General features: G+C 38.0%; 1 long non-coding RNA gene and 1 pseudogene across 1 annotated transcript in view; both read left to right on the top strand.

The window, feature by feature from the left end:
• The window catches only part of LOC113898337, a 429587-nt gene that overhangs the window by 290753 nt on the left and 116474 nt on the right, over nucleotides 1-22360 (top strand). The gene's annotated exons all lie outside the window — the stretch shown is intronic.
• On the top strand, nucleotides 10518-12112 carry LOC113898336 (annotated as a pseudogene).

Raw genomic sequence — 22360 nt, 5'->3', positions numbered from 1 at the left:
ATTGATGCTTTTGAACTCTAGTGTTGGAGAAGACTCTTGAGAGTCCCTTGGACTGCAAGGAGATCCAACCAGTCCATTCTGAAGGAGATCAGCCCTGGGATTTCTTTGGAAGAAATGATGCTAAAGCTGAAACTCCAGTACTTTGGCCACCTCATGTTAAGAGTTAACTCATTGGAAAAGACTCCAATGCTGGGAGGGATTGGGGGCAAGAGGAGAAGGGGATGACAGAGGATGAGATGCCTAGATGGCATCACTGACTCGATGGACGTGAGTCTCAGTGAACTCCAGGAGTTGGTGATGGACAGGAAGGCCTGGCGTGCTGCGATTCATGGGGTCGCAAAGAGTCGGACACGACTGAGCGACTTATCTGATCTGATCTGATCTGAGAAATATATAGAATTTTATTTTAATATTTGAAAGGTCAGTACCTTTGGAACTTAAAATCTTTCCTGTCTTCTCTGCTGAAAGCTCATTATCAAGGGATTAAAAGATACCTTTAATAAAAAGTAGAATTTTATAAACAAATTTAGTTATGCTTTTCCATATATAGTTAAATTATTTCAATGAATACTCCCTAAATATATGGGAAAGCAATATATACTTTATTGAATGAGAAGTTAAATTTATAATAACATTCTTGATGTGGACATAGATTTCTTTTGAGGCAATTTTTGAACTTTAACTATCATTGAACATTATATATTTTTATCACTTCCAACCTTATTCTAATATTTTATTGCTTTACTTCAACCTGAAAATGGTCAAGTTCTTGAATAGTATTCTACTGGCTACAGAATGAAACCCTGTTATTTTCTGAATTCAGCTTGGATTTTTTAGAACTTTGTTATCAGATGAATTTTAATAAAAAATTTAAAGTTACCCATTATATTCATGGCTCTATGCTGATCATTTAAGGGAAGATTTTTTTCAAAAGGAATTCTTTCTTTTATTTAGCTTCTAACTTGAGAATATAAATGTATTCCAATAAATAAATATCAGAATTACAAAGTAGCACATCAATGAGTTTAAAACAAAGAAGTAAAAATATGTAATTGATGTTATTAAGATCTGGGACCAAATGAGCTTTTTAGTAATGGGAAAGATTTCACTGGGAGTTATGAAGAATCTCCTTGCTTTTTGTTTGAATGGAGAATAAAAATTGCTCAGAGCAGGAGAAACATGCTGCTAAGGGTCACTTAATAGCTAATGCTAGAGCTGAGAATATAACTCAAATATTTTGACTCTTAGTTTAATGTCAGATTTCCTGGGAGTCTGTGTAAACTGGACATATATTTCGATGTTGGGTCAACCCATATAAAATTACTTGTAAAATGATCATGTGAAAGAGACTGGCCAAATCACATTAAGCTCTGAGAAGGAAGAAATTTGAAATTTCTTTAATATAGATAGGCTTATTTAGCACTTCTGTTATAAGAGAGATACAACAATAATAATGCCACTATTATAATGCCATTTTTGTAATAATAGCACTTCTGTTATAAAACACCATTATTATAGAAATGCTGTTATAAGAAAAGCTCTGTTATTTAGAATTGCTTCTGCAATAAAACTGCTAAAAAGTATTCTTATATTATAGAAAATTATTGCAAATTTTTCTTCCTTTGCAATGAAATTTTCATTCCAAATCTTATTTGATTCTCCTGTAAAATGGCTCTCAGATTTTATTCTGATAACTCTGCGGTCTGGGCCAGATTGCTGTTTAGGACAGGAAATTGCTTGACAGCCAAAGTCGCTTGGTCAAATAAGTCCACTTTCTGTTTGTCAGTTTCTACGAGGTCAAGTGCATCTTCTTTGCTTTTTCATTCTCAAATACTATATTCTTTTACTGTCTTTCTCAAAATACTATCTGCTACCTTTATATAGAGGGTTCAGGTAGTTTTGCTTCACTGAAGTTAGATAGCTACAATCTTGCCTTTGCATTAGTTCCATCAAACTAAACAAAAAGAGTGTAATCGGTTAGAACAATAATAATTTAAAGTTTAAATTATAACTCACTTATAATTTATAATGAACAGGGTGAATTTTAATAACCCTACATGCTGCAGATATGAAGTAGGAACTGATGGAAAGGCACGTTTATAAATATAGAGATGCATTAAAATACATATGCTGTTTACTTGCTCAGTCATGTCTAACTCTTTGTGACCCCATGGACAGTAGCCCACCAGGCTCCTCTGTCCATGGGATTCTCCAGGCAAAATACATATATCTCTTACTAAGTATTGAATTACTGTGTGATTGCTTATGTTAGGGCTGTTGGTTTTTAGAAAATTATTTATAGGGCTTGGTAAAGACCAGCTAGAGTTTTCTTACAGTAAACACTATATCACATAAAATCATGGGCTTTAAGGAATCTTCATGATTATGTCAGTGGTTTCCACACACTTAAAAATCAGAAAATACATTTTAAAAATGAAATTTTATTCAGAATCCCCAGCATCTAAACAGATAAATGATGTTTTACTAGCCTAAAGTATCATCTATGTTTACAATATTTTCTTATTATAAAATCAGTCAGTGAATCTTTTTTGACCTGATGACCATACATTCGAAATTGGAAGATATGTGTGCTGTTCCTCTCCTCTGGCTGCCTTGATATATAATTTAGTTCTGTATTTTGACTTGGTTGCACAGTATCAGACTATACTAAGACAGATAGATAAGTAGTTGCAAATGATAATTTTCCCATAAAAGAGTGCCTTGAAATGTTTCATTCTCTTAATTGAATTGATAAAGAAATTTGAAAGAGTAGAGGGAAGGATTTTTGGTTTCAAGAATGAATATAACTATACCTCAAAACAGATCACAATCTTTACCCAGTCAGAGAATCAGCACCTAGAACTTAGAGTCCTAAAATTATCTCTATGTTTTCAGGACACACTTTATTATATATTCTCTTGTTATTATACAGCCAACTGATGGCTATCAGAGAGTGTGTGCTATCTGATACACCATGGCAGCGTCTAGCAATTAGCTGAATGTGTAGCACACATGTGCTAGGGAAAACACCTGTCAGAAAGATACACAAATAGAATAACTGGTAGCAGAGGAGAACACACTGGTTCATACATAATATTTATACTTATATTTCAGTTTGTTTTTGAAGTTAAAGTTGTGAAAATAAATGAACAAGTGTTTTCAAGATTAAATTTGAATCATAAGGGCAAGGTAACTGTTAAAACACCAAGTTCTTCAATTAAGTATTTCTAAATCATTAGCCAAATCCAATGATCCATTCAATATTTTTTCACTAAATAGTTATCAGTACCTTCATTAACATCCCTGCGTGTTAGCACAGAGTTTCGCAACTCTGACCATGAAAAATATTTGTTTTTACAGTGAGATGAATCATGTTTTTCTGAAACTTCTAACATACTTTAAGTTCTATTCCTTGGGATTAGACTGAACAAATTTGCATTTTGCCTTTAGGTATTAGAGGATGATTTTTATTTGATTTTTTCCATCTGAATGCCTAATATTCTTAGTTCCTTCAATTGATTTTCACATAACTTGCTTTGATTGCCCTTCCTTGTTTCCTCTCTTCCAAATGAATTCCATAAGCCTATAGGCCCTTTAAGAAACCATTCTTAGACCTGAATACAGACTTAGATGTTGTTTGACTTCATAGAGATTTGTGACTAATTATTACCCTACTCTCTCTGGATATGGAAAACAAAATGAAAGTTTTATTGAACTAATAAGATTCTATTAATTATGCTAGCATGCATGTGTGCTAAATCGATTCAGTCCTAGCCAACTCTGCAACTCTATTGACTGTAGCCTGCCAGTCTCACTGTCCATGGGATTCTCCAGGAAAGAATACTGGAGTGGGCTGCCATGCCCTCCTCTAGGGGATCTTCCTGACCCAGGGATTGAACCTGCATCTCCTATGACTCCTGCTTTGCAGGTGGACTCTTGACTGCTAAGCCAGCAGGGAAGCCCATGTTATTTACAACATATGATATTATTGCCAAAAAGTTTCACAGTTTTCCCCCCCAAAATATGTGTATTTTGATGTTTATCATGATATTTCCTGAATTTGCTTTTACAAACTGGAATGGAAGATTTTGAATTTAATTCAAATAAATATAACAGACTCATTCTACCCTATAATTTTTATTTTTGGTTCTGTCATCCATTGTATTTCTTTTAAAAAAATATTTATTGTATTTATTATTTATTTATTTTCCTGCTCTGCATCTTTAGAGGCGGCGTTAATAGCTCCACCACCTGTGCATGACTCAGCAGTATCGCCTTGCTTCCATGGCTGCCTGGCTTTCCTCCACAGGCATTTCCCACCACAATCTCCTCTCTCTTGTCCCCCTCTGTCTGTCCCTCTGCAGTCAACAGCAGCCCTCACCCTGGGATTGCTCCACAATCCCTATGCTCCAGCTCCTAGCTGCTGCACCTTCTAGGGGACCTGCATCCCTGTCCTGGGTACGTATGGCTGTCACAGGACTGTCTGATTCTTATTCCATTTAGGCTGCCACAGATCAGCTACTTCACTCTCAGCCTTAAATGTTTCTCCTCTGACCCAGACAATTGCCCTGATGTGGGGATTGGACCCCTACTTCAGTTTCCCCACCAGCAGAGGGCAGGTCCAGTCCTACTAACACTCCTGTTTCCCCCCTTCATCCTACTGAGTTTGTGTGGTTCTATATATTCTTTTCCACTGATCAGGTGCTTCTGTCTGCTCTCAGCTGGTGTTCTGCTTGCACTTCTGTGTCTGAAGGTGTGTTCCTGATGTATCCGTGGAGAGATGTACTCCACATCCACCTACTGCTCTGCCATCTTGTTTCCCCTGCTGTGCATCTTAGTTGCAGCATGAAGGACCTCCAGTCTTCACTGTGCATGCAGATCCCTTGGTTGTGGCATGCAGACTCTTAATGGTGGTGTGTGGGATCTGATTTCCCGACTAGGGATTCACCAGAGGCTCCCTGCACTGGGAACACAGAATTTTAGCCACTTGACCACTGGGAAGTCCCATCCATTGTATTTCTTTATGCGGCCTTGTGATCTGAAACTGTGAGAAAATTATCTAGTTTTGTTTAAGGGCTGAAGGAGAATTTTAAAAATCACTAAGGATAACTCTTAAGTATCACTGTTTTTAAAGATAGGTACATTATATCTATCACATTTCTAAAACCATTCCACTTTAGTAACTTTATCATTAATTTTTAAAATTATACTCATGTTATTTATCCAACATACTCACAGTCTATAGTTTAATTCTGGAATTTTACTTGGGATTGATGTTTAACTTACACTGTATTTGATTGCAGAAATCTCTTGACCTGTTTTTTTTTTTTTTTTAACTATTTTTTCCCTGTTGGATTATTGCAACACTTCTAATTTTTTGACGCTAATGAAGTAAAAAAATAGTGGCTGGTAAATTTTGGTGGGTCTAGGAAATGGCTTACTACAGTCTGCCAGTAGTTCAGGAAGTAGAATTTGGCTTAGTGAGTTTGCCAAAATCCTATTTCTGTTGTTTACATTTGTGCATACTGTGAATGGGTCTGTTTCTCAGAAGTGAACTTCCACTAACCAAACTCACCAGGGACATGTACAAACAAAACTGTCACCCTATCAATTTATAATGATATGCAACCTCATGGGAGACAAAAGTATCCTGAATATAGATTGATGTAACTTTGACATTTTACTCAGAGGGTTAGCTTGTTAGGCATGAAATTAAATCTAGTATTTAATTGCAGGAAACAGTTGCAGCAGTTTCCTTAATTTAGATAACTTAGGTTAGGAATGAATTGTTCAAGTCTGTGAGCCAGAATATCCTTTTTCTTCTCTTCTAGACTCAAACTCTGGTTATTCTTGTTCCAGGCATACTAATCTCTTTTGGATTGACAAGTCTTTCTTTGGGTATATTAATTCATTCAATCAAGCCTTGTTATCTGATAGCCTTTCCTGTTCTTTAGATGACTTTTGATCTCTGATTCATTCTAATATATGTCTAATATATGTTACAATTCTACAGGAAATATTACTTATTTCGAAGTGGAAGAAACAGCAAACATCTGTATAAATTGGTGGCTGGCTTTTGAATCTGGTATAGTATAGGTGGAATTTTATCATCTGATGTGTGTGTGTGCATGTGTGTGACCTGTAAATACTTTTTAAAGGCAATATTTCCATTAGAAGTCTGGATTTTTGACTGATTTTAGAAGTCTTGATTTTATTTTTCATTTTTAAGAGCTCCCAGGTAAAACCCAAAGCCTCTCATCCCATCAACAGACTGTAACCGAGTGGTGCTGCTCACTGTGGACAGAGCCTGTGCTCCCAAATTCACTAGTTCCCTGCTAGCTACCTCACTGCTTTATACTACCTGAATGACCCATAGAGGCACTTGAGTTGTGAAACTTGAATGGTGTCTCTAGTACCATTTTCTTCCTCACTCCTTCCCAAGAACATCTTCCAGCCTTCAGCCATTTCCTTAAATATTTCCAACTGAAGTTCAGAAATCTCACTTGCAAGCTCTCTTAGTACCCTGAGATTAATGTGTCAAGATAAAGACATTTGGACTCGTTGGGGATGGCTAGATATGTTTTTACAGTCTCTTTAATTATGATTTTTCCTTCCATTTTCTATTCAGTAATATTAATGATATATCTCAATTTAACAATATCAAGCAGTGGGTCTATTCGTTGTTTAATCACTGTTTAAATCAATGTTCCATAACAATAGTGAAATGTTTATCTCAATGCAAACATTTGCTATTATAAATAATTGTAGTAATCATTTTGTACTTTATTCTGTATAAATTTGTTAATAATAAAATATATAATATTGCTTTATATTGCCTAATAAAAATTTGAGAGGAAATATGACAATATTGCTAGAAATCTTATGTTGCAGGCAATACATATGAAAAAAAAACTCGATTAAAAAAATCACTTGCTGTGACTAAGGGAGACAAAGGAATGAAATAAACAGAGCAGGTCTACCTAAGAATGTTTTGTTGTGATTTTGCAAGGATAGAGAAACCAAAAATAGAGAAATGCACTATGGTTTAGCATAAAGATGGGCTTGGCTCTCAAAGAGCTGATTTCAAATGCTGACTGGCCTGGGCCTCCAGGCTATTTCAAATAGCCTCCAGAGCCTGGGAAAGACTTTTCTGAATCGAACATCAGTTTCATCAACTATAGAAATAAAATTAAGAAAAGAAGAGTTTTTTCCTTACTTTTTAAATCTCCTGTCTTCAGCACCTTTGGGGGTTCTAGAGAAGATGGAGCATGAGTACATTCAGCTTGTAATCTCTGTGTATCCCATAGGCGTCTGTCCTTAAATTTCAAGGCATCCTTTTTAATACCTACATTTATTTGTTTTTTATTATGCATTTACCTTTACATTTATGATATCTTCTTTTGTTGGTTTCTTTTTGCTAATAGGTGTAATGGAGCCTCAAAATAACTTTTTGTTAGCAGGATATAAAAATTATAAGTCCAGAGATAGGTACTTTATATTTTGCTTCAGTTTTGATCAATTTAGTGCTGGGAAGTTGAGGAAATAAAGGTTTTCAATACTATAGGATCTTGAAACACTTAATATGAAGAATAATTTGTAACACCATAGCAGAGAAATTCTGTTGAGTAATAAAAGACACACTTTTATTGGAGACAAACAGAATGGCTAAATACAGAAAAATATTACACTTAAGTATATTGAATGGTTTTGATATTTTTTCAGTAATATAATTTTGTTGATTTGTTACACAAAGACTGTAACTGTGTATTTGTCTGTGAATGGATTTCCTTTGAGCAGTTTAGAAAATGTGTTACTTTCTTATCTGCTAGTGACTTACCCTGACTATAGTCTTCAGCCCCTAAATACCTTGTAATTCCTCCTAAATCAAAACTGTAAAATAACTATTTTTTATTTTGGAAATACAGGGTAGTTTTGGTCATATAAACCTGGGTTCAAAACCTGAGTATAGTACTTATTAACTCCCAATTATTGAATAAATTATATAAAACTCTTGGCCTTGGTTTCATCATCTGTAAAATAAGGAAAATAATATTTATCCTAGGGAATGTTGCGAGAACAATGTGAAGTTATAAATATTGTCACTTACAATTTATTCTGTGAATATTAGTTTTTCTCTCCCTCTCTCCTTCCTTTCCTTTCTTCCTTCTCTATCAAATGCTGCTGTTGTTGTTTAGTTGCTAAGTCATGTTCAATTCTTTTGTGACCCCATGGACTGTAGCCTGCCAGGCTCCTCTATCCATGGAAGTTCCCAGGCAAGAATACTGGAATGAGTTGCCATTTACTTCTCCAGGAGATCTTTCCCAACCCAGGGATCAAACCCTACATTGGCAGATGGCTTCTTTACCACTGAGTCACCAGGGAAGCCCATATCAAATGCACTTTAATACATGTATTTCTATGATATTATTTGCTTTTAAAAGTTCAACCCAATATTTTTAGAGCACCTCTCTGTGTTGGGCTTCCCTGGTGGCTCAGTTGGTAAAGAATATGCCTGCAAGGCGGGAGACCTGTGTTCGATTCCTGAGTTGGGAAGATCCCCTGGAGAAGGGAAAGGCTACCCACTCCAGTATTCTGGCCTGGAGAATTCCACGGACTGTACAGTCCATGAGATCACAAAGAATTGGACATGACTGAGCGACTTACACACACGCTGTGTTAAAGCACTTTGTTAGATACTGGGATTCAGAGATGAGGAAGAAGATAATGCTTTTGTTTTCAAAGTGATAAAAGTTGAAATATAAGTAAGCCAACAATTATGATACAGTGTGACATGTTCCACTTTTAGTAGGAAGTGCTGTAGGGATTCAGGTCAGTCTGGAAGATCAGGAAGGCTGTCTGTAAGAGTATGCACTTCAGCTTTCAGTTAACTAGGAGGAGGAATGATCCAGGCAGATAAGGAAGCAGTTCAGGCTGAGGCCTAAGAGGATCTAGGCTGAGTTCAGGCTAAGGCATGTTTAGGAACCTGCAAATAGACTGATGAGGCTGTAACTCATGGAATGGAAAGGCCCATGAAGGGAGCAGCAAATGTGATAGTAGAGGCAGAGATGAGACAATAAGAGGCCTTGCGTGCCATATTTAGAGATTACACTATCTTTTACCTGATCTTCAATGGCACCCCACTCCAGTACTCTTGCCTGGAAAATCCCATGGACGGAGGAGCCTGGTGGGCTTGTGGTCCATGGGGTTGCTAGCAGTCGGACACGACTGAGCGACTTCATTTTCACTTTTCACTTTCATGCATTGGAGAAGGAAATGGCAACCCACTCCAGTGTTCTTGCCTGGAGAACCCTAGGGAAGGGGGAGCCTGGTGGGCTGTCGTCTATGTGGTCGCACAGAGTCGGACACGACTGAAGTGACTTAGCAGCAGTACCTGATCTTCAGAATTATAATTTTGAATGGCTGCATAATATACACATCATTCATATATTCTACTGCTTGGCTTTTTTCCTCTCTAACCAATAAGCCTTATGGTTCTGGCTGTTAACCTTGGCTACACATTTGAATCACCCATGGTGAGGTTTAAAGTTGAATGAAACCTCGACCCATGATTGGGAGATTCTGATTAAATTGTTGTGTTGGTTTGGCTGGGGGATGTGATATCTTTGAGTGACTACTGCCTCAAGTAATTTCAATTTTCTCTTTGGACAATTCAACATTTGTTCTTGTTAGGGGTTTCAAATCATTCATTCTTTCCTATATATTACTTCAGGAGTTGCTTGAAGGATCTTCCTTATAAAATCATCTCGAGCTTCGATTAACTGACGAACGGAGGGGACAGACTGACTGACTGACTAGATGCCCCGCTCCCACCGGCCTCCTAGGACGGCTCAGAAGCAGGCGAACGCCACAGGCAATGCCGCTGGCAACGCTGCCCTGCCCAGCCCAAGCCCGAAGGCGGCAGCCTGGCGATCTCTTTCAAGATTTTTCTCCTTTTTTGCAGAACTTATGGTTAAAGTTCCTGTGGGGTTGTATTTTTCCGCAAATTGCTGCTTTTCCAAAGCTTCCTGTTAATGTCCCCCGATGACAGTGGCTTTTACGCGAGTACTGTCGCGGTGGTGGGGCTGCATGTGGCGCTGGCGGTGTTTGTGTTCATCTTGTGAAAGGAGGGGCTGCCTGACGGACAGGAAGAGAAAAACGAGTAGCGCAGCCCTTCCCTCCGAGCTGCAGTCATGGGGCGGGGGTGCACCGAAAGGTTTTCTTTCTTTTGTCTGTGTTTAAAAAAAAAAAAAAAAAAGTGGGGGTTAGGTTTTGTTTATTTCTGTTTAAGTGGGGCAGAGGGTGGTGGGGAGGGAAATTAAGTATTTACTGCAGCTTATACTTCAGTAAAAATGTGGGTGGGGGGAGGGCCAACATCTTTCTCCATTGTCTGTGACGTGCCAAGTGCTTTTCATTCTAGACATAATGCTTTTGACTGAGATCATGTTTGACCAATGTAAATATTAGTGTCAAAATAGAAGCTATGATAAAGTAGCACGACTTAGTAGGTGTGGAAATTTTCTTCATATTAAACTATGTGTCGTGATGTAATTTTTATGGCTTGGCTCAAGTGACAGTTTAAGAGCAGCCTCATTGATGTGGATGTGCTGTTACTGCTTTCTAACTCTGCCTACTATGTGGTCTATTATGATGATGAAGTTGACAAAGTAAACCAGTATCAAGGACTAAGTCTAGAAGACCTGGAAAAAATAGAAATAGGTCCCGAACCCACTCTTTTTGGTAAAGCCAAAGTTCTCCTGCATGCAATTGCACTACAGATAAAAGGAGCAAGTGGCTATTTCCACACACTGAAAGCTATAATGCGTAACCCAGAAGAGGATGGAAAAGATACCCTTCAGTGCATTGAGGAGATGCTGCAGATCACCAAGCAAGCCATGGGATTAGATGTACCTATAATAGAGAAAAAGCTTGAGAGGAAGAGCAGTAAACCTCTTGAAAACATCATTGGCATCAGATCTCAAAACCAAGGCTCTTCGGCCCAGGGAAAACAATTTTTAATGAGCAAAATTTCATCTCTAAATCAAAAAGTGAAACAGACCAAATCCAGTGTAAACATTGGTAATCTATGGAAGCTAAGAAACTTCACAAAACTTGAAATGAGAGTTAACTTTCTAAAACCAAACTTAAAAGTAAATCTTTGGAAATCAGATAGTAGTCTTGAAACCATGGAAAATACAAGTGTGATGGATAATAAAGCCCAGGCAGAGTCAGAAAGGGAAAAGTCTTCAGATAATGACTCGTATCACTCTGATGAATTTCTTACAAATTCCAAGTCTGATGAAGACAGGCAGCTAACTCTTCAGAGAATGTAGTGCCAACAGACTATGTTCTTCCTAGTTGTGGTATCATTGCTTCAGCACCTCGATTAGGCAGTCGATCCCAGTCTATTAGCAGCACTGGTATCAGCATTCATGTTCCTTCAGAGGTTACTATTGTTCATGAAAGCGGGCTTGGAAAAGGCCCTGAGTCTTCTTTGAAGAAAAGTCCTTCCCCTGGCAACATACACGCATTGACTGGCTTTGCCAAGCCTGTGGATGTGTACTGCTACAGATTTGTTCAAGATGCACACAACAAAATGACCCACCTATCAGAAACCAGATCTGTTTCTCAGCAGGCTAGTGAGGAAGGAAATCAAATGACCAATCAAGTTTCTAGCAAAGAAACTCAGTTTGAATCCATAGAACAGATACCTTCTCCACCTTTTCAATTAGATGTGTCTTTTCCTACAGCAGTCCCACAGTTTTTGTCAGTTGAACCAGTGCATTCAGTTGTATCTCAAAAGACCCCTGGCTCTGAGTCTGGCATGCTTGAACTTGAGAGAGAGCTTCATGTAATTCCTTCTCCTTCACAGAGCCGTAGCAGCAGAGCAGTCTCTCCTTTTGCAAAGATTTGAAGTTCTATGGTCCAGTTTGCTAACATTACCCAAGCTGGATTAACCCAAGGGATAAACTTTGCAGTGGCAAAAGTTCAGAAGAGCCCTGAAGATCCTGAAGTAGTTAATGAAGTCCAGCAAAATGAACTTAAAAATATGTTTACACAATGCCAGACTCGAATAACTGAGATTTAGTTTTTAGTCACACAGAATCCTGTGGCTTTTATTCAACCCCCCAAAAAAGAGGTGTCACAGAGCCTGTACTGTATGTGAATCTAGGGATCACAAATTCTTTTTTTTTTTTTAATATAAATTTATTTATTTTAATTGGAGGTTAATTAGTTTACAATATTGTATTGGTTTTGCCATACATCAACATGAATCTGCCACGGGTATACACGTGTTCCCCATCCTGAACCCCCATCCCTCCTCCCTCCCTGTACAATCCCTCTGGGTCATCCCAGTGCACCAGCACCAAGCATCCAGTATCATGCGTTGAACCTGGACTGGCAATTCGTTTCATATATGATATTGTACATGTTTCAATGCCATTCTCCCAAATCATCCCACAGCAACAGAGACACAAATTCTAATTACGTTAATTTGGAAAGGTTTTAAAAGACCGAACCTAAGCAGATTTCCAAATTTGAGAGCTAGGGCAATGGAAGTGCATCATCCTAGAATAGGACCTAAGTAGCTTATACATTACAGAGCAGTTTGTCTCTTCACAAGTAATTCAGGAATAGATTACCTTGGGACATAATAATCTGAACCTTTTTGGAGTGGGGTGGATGGGCAGAATGTATGAAGTAGACTCAAAGAGTGGACATGGATCCTTTTAGATGAGTAGCATTTTTCATAATTGTTACTGTTCTGTCAGCTTATTTCTGTGTGTTAACCTCTACAAGGTAAATTCTTAGTTTAGTGGCTCTTCAGTGTTACTAGTATGGAGAATCATTTTAATATAAAAACTATTGGTTTAATTTTTGATGGCTTAACCATTCCCTATGGAGTTAACAGGGCAAAGGGCACTGGGGTCAAGGAATGTATGCCCATTTGATCCTAATTTTCCCCACATTCTATTTAAATTTAAAATATTCCTCCCTTTTATACCCCAAAGTCTAGGAGCATTAAGACCTGTCTGCCATGAAACCTGAGATATCAGATGTGAATACCATCACCTATTAATTTTGTTCTCTTTTCAGAAATGTTAAAAATATACACATTGGATACTGGTAAAGCTTGAAAGAAGTTTTCAAGTTGTAACTTTTTGCAGGGTATAGTCCATAACATCTTGTATAGGCTCTCAAAACTACTGAAAATTTTAGCCTGAAGCATGACTGTAACATTGACCATATGGAACCAAGGCCTTGTCTGTAAGCGCCCATACAGTAAGAGAGTTGTACATCTTAATCCAAACAAGTTCTGCTTTGTCTGGTATCTTTAGAGCCTTACTCTGTTGAAGTGATTCTCAGCTAAATATTATGTCTGTTGTAACTCTGATAAGTATTCCACTTGTTTTATTTATTAGTGGTATCTTTTTTTGAAGTGTCAGATGTTGTGACTATTTAAAATAAAATATAATCTAAAGTGAAAAAAAAAAGAAAAAAAACCATCTCATATGTAACAAAATTCCAACAAAGTTAAGACCCAGAGCAATGACCTTAAGATTAGGAAGTAAAGACTAGAGGGGCAAAGCAAGAGTTTTGAAGTACAAAAGTTGAAATAAGGTAGGGTTAGTATAATAATTCTTATTATGAAGAAACAAAGTTTTACTTATCCTTTGCTGCTGCTGCTGCTGCTAAATCACTTCAGTCGTGTCCGACTCTGTGCGACCCCATAGACGGCAGCCCACCAGGCTCCTCCGTCCCTGGGATTCTCCAGGCAACATCACTGGAGTGGGTTGCCATTTCCTTCTCCAATGCATGCAAGTGAAAAGTGAAAGTGAAGTCGCTCAGTCGTGTCTGACTCTTGGTGACCCCATGGACTGCAGCCTACCAGGCTCCTCTCTCCATGGGATTTTCCAGGCAAGAGTACTGGAGTGGGGTGCCATTGCCTTCTCCGGTACTTATCCTTTAGCCCTAGCTAATATTTCTCATCTGGGCACTACATTAGATGGTGAATGCTATAGTGAATGCCCACATACACAAGTGTTTTCATGTCTTTTGGGTAGTATTTATAGCAGAATTACTGGATGAAGAGCCTTATAAATCTAAAATGCATTGGTTTACATTGTCACCAGCAACAAAAGAAAACCCCCCAGAACCCTAGAAGTGAGGTAGCAGGCTATTGTGAGTTTTCTCAGTATCTCAGATTTCCAACTGGAGACAATATACATCTAACACAACAGACTAGTTACACAGGTTGGGTATCTTAGAGATAAAAGAGCATAGAAATCGGAATTTCTTTGGAGAATGAGTTGTTTGTATGCTTCCCCAGTGAGGAAGAGAGTGGATACTTCTCCATGTCTTAAGAAGATGGAGGAACTTCAAGGGAACTGTCCAGAGAAAGTGCTCTATGTTCCCTGATGTTTAAAGGACACGGGGATTGGTGCCTAACCTGAGTCTAAGAAGTCCAAAAGTGACAGCTTGGGACCACCAGGGGAGAGGAGCTGGCTGTATTACCCCAAAGGGGACAAAGGTGCTTGAGTTTTTCTTGGTCTGGGTGGTCTAGGGGAGAGAACTCAACTATATCATCTTGAAAAGGACCCTGTTCTGGGAGACTGCTTCCAGGAGCAGCAAGTCTTCTGGAGGAGGGGAAACTTTCCTGTATTTAGACAATGGGTAGTATGAAGCCTCAGAAACAAGGGACTGAGTTATTTTAAAAGCCAATAGTAAAGAAGTTGTTTTAAAAGCCGATAGTAAGAAGACTTCGATATAGAAGAAATCTGGAAGTTCCCTGAAATGTGAGGGAGTAAACAAACAAGCTGTGTTGTTAGACACAGCTCATAATCCATAATATACTGTCCCTTTCCCATAATCTACCTTCCCCAGACCCAACTTTAGAGAGAGCAAAATGGCACCTAGAGCAAAATATTCACCTAGTGAATAAAAAGTAAAGAAGCTGCCTACTTTCTTAGAAATTTCTGAAACTAGGACGGACCCAAACAGAATTTCATTAGTTGATGCTTTGGAGTTTTGATATTAGACCAGACTGAGCTTTTACTTTGTGCAAGTTATTGCAAGTAGTTTTCAGACCACATTAGTCAGAGACAGTAGTGAGAAAGAGTAAGTTGGTTATTGCCTGCATGTGTGCCTGCTAAGTCAATTCAGTCATGTCCAACTCTCTGTGATCCTATGAACTATACCTCGCCAGGCTCCACTGTCCATGGGATTCTCTGGAGTAGATTGCTATGCCCTCCTCCAGGGGATCTTCCTGACACAGGGATCGCATCCAGGTCTCCCAGATTGAAGGCAGATTCTTTACTGTCTGAGCCACCAGGGAACCTACTATATTTATGGCTAAAATCCAGTACTCTTTCAATAAAAACCATTACACCATTTTCTTCTACATGTGCTTTTTATTTGTATTACTATTTTTCATTAATTGGAAGTTTTATGTGATTTTGAACTAAAATCTGTTGATCTTTCCATCATTATTTCTCCTTTGTGTCAAAGCTAAAAAGATTACTCTCTTACAGTTATCCTATTCTCTTTTCTTCTCATTTTCCAGCAGTTGCATTAAAAAAAATTAGCTATTACATCTCACTGTGTGTATTTTGGTATGTAGTGATTGTTATTCAGTCACTAAGTCGTGGCTGACTCTTTGTGACCCCAAGGACTGGAGCACACCAGGCTTCCCTGTCGATCACTATATCCCAGAGTTTGCTCAAACTCATGTCCATTGAGTTGATGATGCTTTATAACCATCTCATCCTCTGTCATTTCCTTCTCCTTTTGCCTTCAACCTTTCCCAGCATCAGGGTCTTTTCCAATGAATTGGCTCTTTGCATTACATGGGCCAAAGTGTTGGGAGTTTCAGCTTGGGAATGGCAAACAACTCCAGGATTCTTTGCCGTGAGAACCCCATGGAAAATATGTAGTGAAATGTTTATTAAATTCAAGTTATCCTGAATTACTATCCATGTCTGAAACTTGAGTAAATTTTATTTATTCACTTTTTGCTTAAATGTGGACCTGAATGATTTTTCACTTCTCAGAAAATTGGAGGCATACTTAGAAGTTTATTTCATTCTTGAATCTAAGGCTGAAAATAGCATAAGAAATTGTTTTGGACAGTGGGAATGAGTTTAGTGTACTCCAGGTATCATTTGATACAATTGGCCACTTTTTCTTTTTAAAAACTGACCCTTCTCTTGCAAGAAGCTCAAGAGACTACTCTCTTCATTTTCTTCTACCTCTTTTCCCATTTGTTTGGCCAATTTTCCATTTCAGTCCTAGCACTAAATATGAGAATTTCTCTGAATTTGGTTTTGAATCTGCATTCCTTTTCTACACTTTTTTCTCAGACAACTCAAACACTCAAACAGTTCAGTTCAGTTCAGTCGCTCCGTCATGTCCGACTCTTTGCGACCCCATGAACCGCAGCATGCCAGGCCTCCCTGTCCATCGCAAACTCCCAGAGTTTACCCAAATTCATGTTCATTGAGTCAATGATGCCATCCAACCATCTCATCCTCTGTCGTCCCCTTCTCCTCCTGCCCTCAATCTTTCCCAGCATCAGGGTCTTTTCCAATGAGTCAGCTCTTTGCATCAGGTGGCCAAAGTATTGGAGTTTCAGCTTCAACATCAGTCCTACCAATGAACACCCAGGACTGATCTCCTTTAGGATGGACTGGTTGGATCCCTTTGCAGTCCAAGGGACTCTCAAGAGTCTTCTCTAACACCACAGTTCAAAAGCATCAATTCTTCAGCACTCAGCTTTCTTTATAGTCCAACTCTCACATCCATACATGACTATTGGAAAACCATAGCCTTGACTAGAGGGACCTTAGTTGACAAAGTAATGTCTCTGCTTTTTAATATGGTGTCTAGGTTGGTCATAACTTTCCTTCCAAGGAGTAAGCGTCTTTTAATTTCATGGCTGCAATCACCATCTGCAATGATTTTGAAGCCCCCCAAAATAAAGTCAGCCACTGTTTCCACTGTTTCCCCATCTATTTGCTGTGAAGTGATGGGACTGGATGCCATGATCTTAGTTTTCTGAATGTTGTGCTTTAAGCCAACTTTTTCACTCTCCTCTTTCACTTTCATCAAGAGGCTTAGTTCTTCTTCCCTTTCTGCCATAAAGGTGGTGTCATCTGCATATCTGAGGTTATTGATATTTCTCTTGGCAATCTTGATTCCAGCTTGTGCTTCATCCAGCCCAGCATTTTGCATGATGTACTCTGCATATAAGTTAAATAAGCAGGGTGACAATATACAGCCTTGACGTACTCCTTTTCCTATTTGGAACCAGTCTGTTGTTCCATGTCCAGTTCTAACTGTTGCTTCCTGACCTGCATACAGGTTTCTCAAGAGGTAGGTCAGATGATCTGGTATTCCCATCTCTTTCAGAATTTTCCACAGTTTATTGTGATCCACACAGTCAAGGGCTTTGGCATAGTTAATAAAGTAGAAATAGATATTTTTCTGGAACTCTCTTGCTTTTTTGATGATCCAGTGGATGTTAGCAATTTGATCTCTGTTTCCTCTGCCTTTTCTAAAACCAGCTTGAACATCTGGAAGTTCATGGTTTACGTATTGCTGAAGCCTGGCTTGGAGAATTTTAAGCATTACTTTACTAGCATGTGAGATGAGTGCAATTGTGCAGTAGTTTGAGCATTCTTTGGCATTGCCTTTCTTTGGGATTGGAATGAAAACTAACCTTTTCCAGTCCAGTGGCCACTTCTGAGTTTTCCAAATTTGCTGGCATATTGAGTGCAGCACTTTCACAGCATCAACTTTTAGGATATGAAATAGCTCAACTGGAATTCCATCACCTCCACTAGCTTTGTTAATAGTGATGCTTCCTAAGGCCTACTTGACTTCACATTCCAGGATGTCTGGCTCTAGGTGAGTGATCACACCATTGTGATTATCTGGGTCATGAAAATCTTTTTTTTACAGTGCTTCTGTATATTCTTGCCACCTCTTCGTAATATCTTCTGCTTCTGTTAGGTCCCTACCATTTCTGTCCTTTATTGAGCCCATTTTGCATGAAATGTTCTCTTGTTATCTCTAATTTTCTTGAAGAGATCTCTAGTCTTTCTCATTCTATTGTTTTCCTCTATTTCTTTGCATTGATCGCTGAGGAAGGCTTTCTTATCTCTGCTTGCTAGTCTTTGGAACTCTGCATTCAAATGGATATATCTTTCCTTTTCTCCTTTGCTTTTCGCTTCCCTTCTTTTATAGCTATTTGTAAGGCCTCCTCAGACAGCCATTTTGCTTTCTGCATTTCTTTTTCTTGGGGATGGTCTTGATTCCTAATAATTTAATATATATATTGGTAGTACTTAAATTTAAATCTTTAACCATGACAACTTCTCTATTTTCTAAATTCATATGTTCAACTTTCCCTCATTATGGGAGAAATGGCTAAAATTATCTAAGCAAGTTGCTAACTCATTCTTGACTTTTTTCTTTACACTCTCTTCTTATATCAAATTTATTAACAAAGCAACCAATCCTATATTTTTCTCTACATGTCTATTTTTGCTGCTGTACTCCAAGTGGCTAATTGCTCTAGGAAATTTGTAACATCGTAAAAGACCCCTCTGTGGTTTTTCCTGTGGTCAAGTATGGATGTGAGAGTTGGACTAGAAAGAAAACTGAGCGCCGAAGAATTGATGCTTTGGAACTGTGGTGTTGGAGAAGACTCTTGAGAGTCCCTTGGACTGCAAGGAGATCCAACCAGGCCATCCTAAAGGAGATCAGTCCTGGGTGTTCATTGGAAGAACTGATGTTGAAGCTGAAACTCCAATACTTTGGCCACCTGATGTGAAGAGCTGACTCATTTAAAAAGACCCTGATGCTGGGAAGGATTGAGGGCAGGAGGAGAAAGAGACGACAGAGGATGAGATGGTTGGGTGGCATCGCTGACTCAATGGACATGGGTTTGGGTGGACTCCTGGAGTTGGTGATGGACAGGGAGGCCTGGTGTGCTGTGGTTCATGGCGCTGCAAAGAGTCAGACACGACTGAGTGAATGAACTGAGCTGAACTGAAAAGACCCCTCTTCTCTTATGGGAGTCTATTCTTTTTTTCATGTCATTTAGCACAATAGAAGTTATTTATTGGTTTCTTTGTAAACTTTCCTTTCCACTATATTGTAAGATTACAAGGAAAACTTGACTGAAAAAAAATCATAAGAGCTGTTGACTGAAAAAAAAGCATATAGTAAGAGCTGTGAATTCAGTTTTATTTGGGTACACACTGAAGACTATAGCCCAGGAGAAAGCCTCTTAGATAGTGCTAATGAACTGATCTGAAGAGATAAGGGTAGGTGAGGTCTACCTAAATATATAAGCTAAATATATATATTTAGCTTCCCAGGTGGTGGTAGTGGTAAAGAAACTGTCTGCCCATGAAGGAGACATTAGAGACACGAGTTCCATCCCTGAGTCAGGAAGATCCCCTGGAGGAGGGCATGGCAACATACTCCAGTATTTCTTGCCTGAAAAATCCCATGGACAGAGGAGCCTGGCTGGCTGCCATCCATAGGGTCGCAAAGAGTTGGGCACGAATAACATACACACATGCGCGCATGCACAAATGCATATAATTTGGTGAAGGAGGCACATGCTGTCAGACATATATGTCTCAGTAGAAGGTTGCTGCTAGTCATGAGGAGCAGTTGCCTCTGTGAATGGTTTGAGTGATTTTCTAGGTATGAGAAGATATAAGAATTAGGTTCATAAAATTTTCTTCTGGAAATGTCTATCTGAAGGCCTGTTCTATAAGGTGTTAGAGCACAGAATGCCTCATTCTGACCTCCGCCCTGAACTCCTTTCAGGTTGTGTTAAAGGTCAGTGGTTGCAGTGGCTAAAAACCTAATCCTTGTGGTGCCAGACGGGAAGTGGCATATTTCAGTTGTAAAGGCAGGAAGAACCATGTTTGATTTGTTGTTCATGCCTTCAGTGTCTAGCACATTGCCTAGTACACAATAAGCTCCTTATAAAGAAAAGACAATTCCATTAACAATCATGCTGTATTAAATTTGTTTTCCTTTTTCATACAGTTTTATAATCTTACTGTGGGTAAGACCCTTAAACTCTTTAGGACAGGTTTTTAAAAGAAGTTTGTCTATGGAAAATGCAGTATTAGATAATCAAAAGATATAAAATTCTTTGCTCTTGCTATTGCCTAATTATTTGGTCAGGTACTTGATTTAGTAACTAAAAATAAACTTTATTTTCAGTTTTATTATTTTATTGATTATGTATTTACATGTTTCCATGCTCTTAACATATGGAAATCCACTTACTTAATATAATATTATTCATTATTGATTGCCTTCTTTTCCTGCACATTAGCATTTTGTAGATCTATTTTATCCTCTGCATTATAGTATCTCTTTTCTTTTCTTTATGATGCTAGTTCTTGCTTGTTTCCTACCACTGTTTCTACTGGATACCATCTGTTGATTTGAACCAACAGCAATCTCTGTTGAAAAATCTTCTAAGGATTCCTGACTTAAACTTCTTTTCCTTTTTATGGCTGTAAACCTTTAAACTTTGCAGCTAACACTGTGTGTGATAATAATTACAATCCTATTTTTGTCTACTTCCTTTTACTTTCTGTATTTTCTTTGGATTAAGTCATGTGTTTTGAAATAATAATATTGCCTGTTACTAACAGTGTCTTAAAAATGCACTTTAATGTAATCATTATACAGTGATTATTATTGATTTCATAAATTTATAATTCATTCAATAATATTTATTGTTTATCTACTATGCATTAGGCCATGATGTTAAATAGGTATTTGTTATTCATATTGACATCAGATCATAGGGATATTGTTTTAACTAATTTTTTAAGCTTTTATCAATTCCATTAAGTTCAAATAATTGGAATTAACTTATGGGATTGTAGTAATTTCCTTATTTAAATTTCAATTTTCATATAGATTTTTGTTTTCCAGCACTATGCACCAACCACTGAGCTATGATTTTTGTACAGAGAGGTTTTCAGTTGATAATTCTTGGTTAACAATACTTGCTGAGTCCTTACTGTATGTTCTGCATTGAGCAATAAAGCAATCATAGCTCTTCCCTCATGGAAACACAGTTCTGAAGAAGACAATTGTCTAGTAAACAAATAAATATGAATTACAAATTCTGATAAATGATGTGGAGAAAGTAATGTGTATTGAGAAACAATAGCAAGGAAGAATTACTTTTGTTGATTTAGCTCAATATGTTCAACCTCTTGCCTCAGTTATGGGCAGACAGGTTTCTCTTTCTGTTGTATTTTTTTTGTTGTGTGTTAACATGTGGTGCCTCAAACTTAACATCTTCTCCCTCTCCTCTTTCCTCTTCTCTTCCTCCTTATTCTTCACCTCTTCTTTCTCTTTCTTCTTCCTATTGCCTACTGAAAATTCACTTTCTGCCATAAGATGTGGAGGGAACTTATAAATGGTAATTCCATACATTTAAATCGCAGGGTAACTATTCATATTATTGTGCACATTTTACTAATAAGAGAACTGAGTCTTTAAATAGTGAAGTAGCTTTTTTTGATCACTTAATAACAAATCTTCAAGCAGAGATTCTAACTCAGGTTTTCTGATTCCAAAGTTCATGTTCTTTATTCTGTGATGCCATCTTCCCAGTACTTATGTGCCCACTCTGTGTTAAGATTATATACATTTCTTTGTGTAATTTTATAATAACTCTGTTAAGTAGACATTACCTTCATTTTACATATGTAACTCAGACACATTAAATAACTGTCCCAGTGTCACATAGACTGAGAAGAAACTGAAGTAGGATATGAGCCCAGATCCTTCAGAATCTAAAGATTATGTGCTTTGTTGTTCACTATGTACCATCATTTCCTACAAGAAATTTCACACAAGAGTGTGTTGCTTTTGTTTTTTTAATCTTGCCTAATACGACCTTGTGCTATAGAGGAAGTCTTAAGCCTCCATGAGATGAGCTCTCAGTAATTGTACATTAAATGAAAGATTCTATAGGTAGCTTATTTAATGTTATTAAAATTGTAAGAAATGTGATTATAATGATTTTATTCATTTTGCAGCTAATGATTCACCCTGTCCTTGTTTTCAGGCTATAGTGTTTAAAACAATTTGCTTCAGCCAGGCCTGTAACTCTGTAGATGCTGTCATCCTGTCAAAACACACTCCAGCTTCCTCTATGAAATTAAGTTCAAATGAGAGAGGTGATTTTCATATCACATTTATTCATTAATCCATCCAGCAGATATATGAGTATCTATTAGGTGTCTGGAACAATACTAGGCACTATGAATGGCAGGGAGAGACTCACATGGATCTTGCCTTATGGACA

Source organism: Bos indicus x Bos taurus, chromosome 9 (assembly GCF_003369695.1).
Source record: "Bos indicus x Bos taurus breed Angus x Brahman F1 hybrid chromosome 9, Bos_hybrid_MaternalHap_v2.0, whole genome shotgun sequence".
In the NCBI taxonomy this organism is placed as follows: Eukaryota; Metazoa; Chordata; class Mammalia; order Artiodactyla; family Bovidae; genus Bos; species Bos indicus x Bos taurus.
This window is presented reverse-complemented; position numbering and strand designations above follow the sequence as displayed.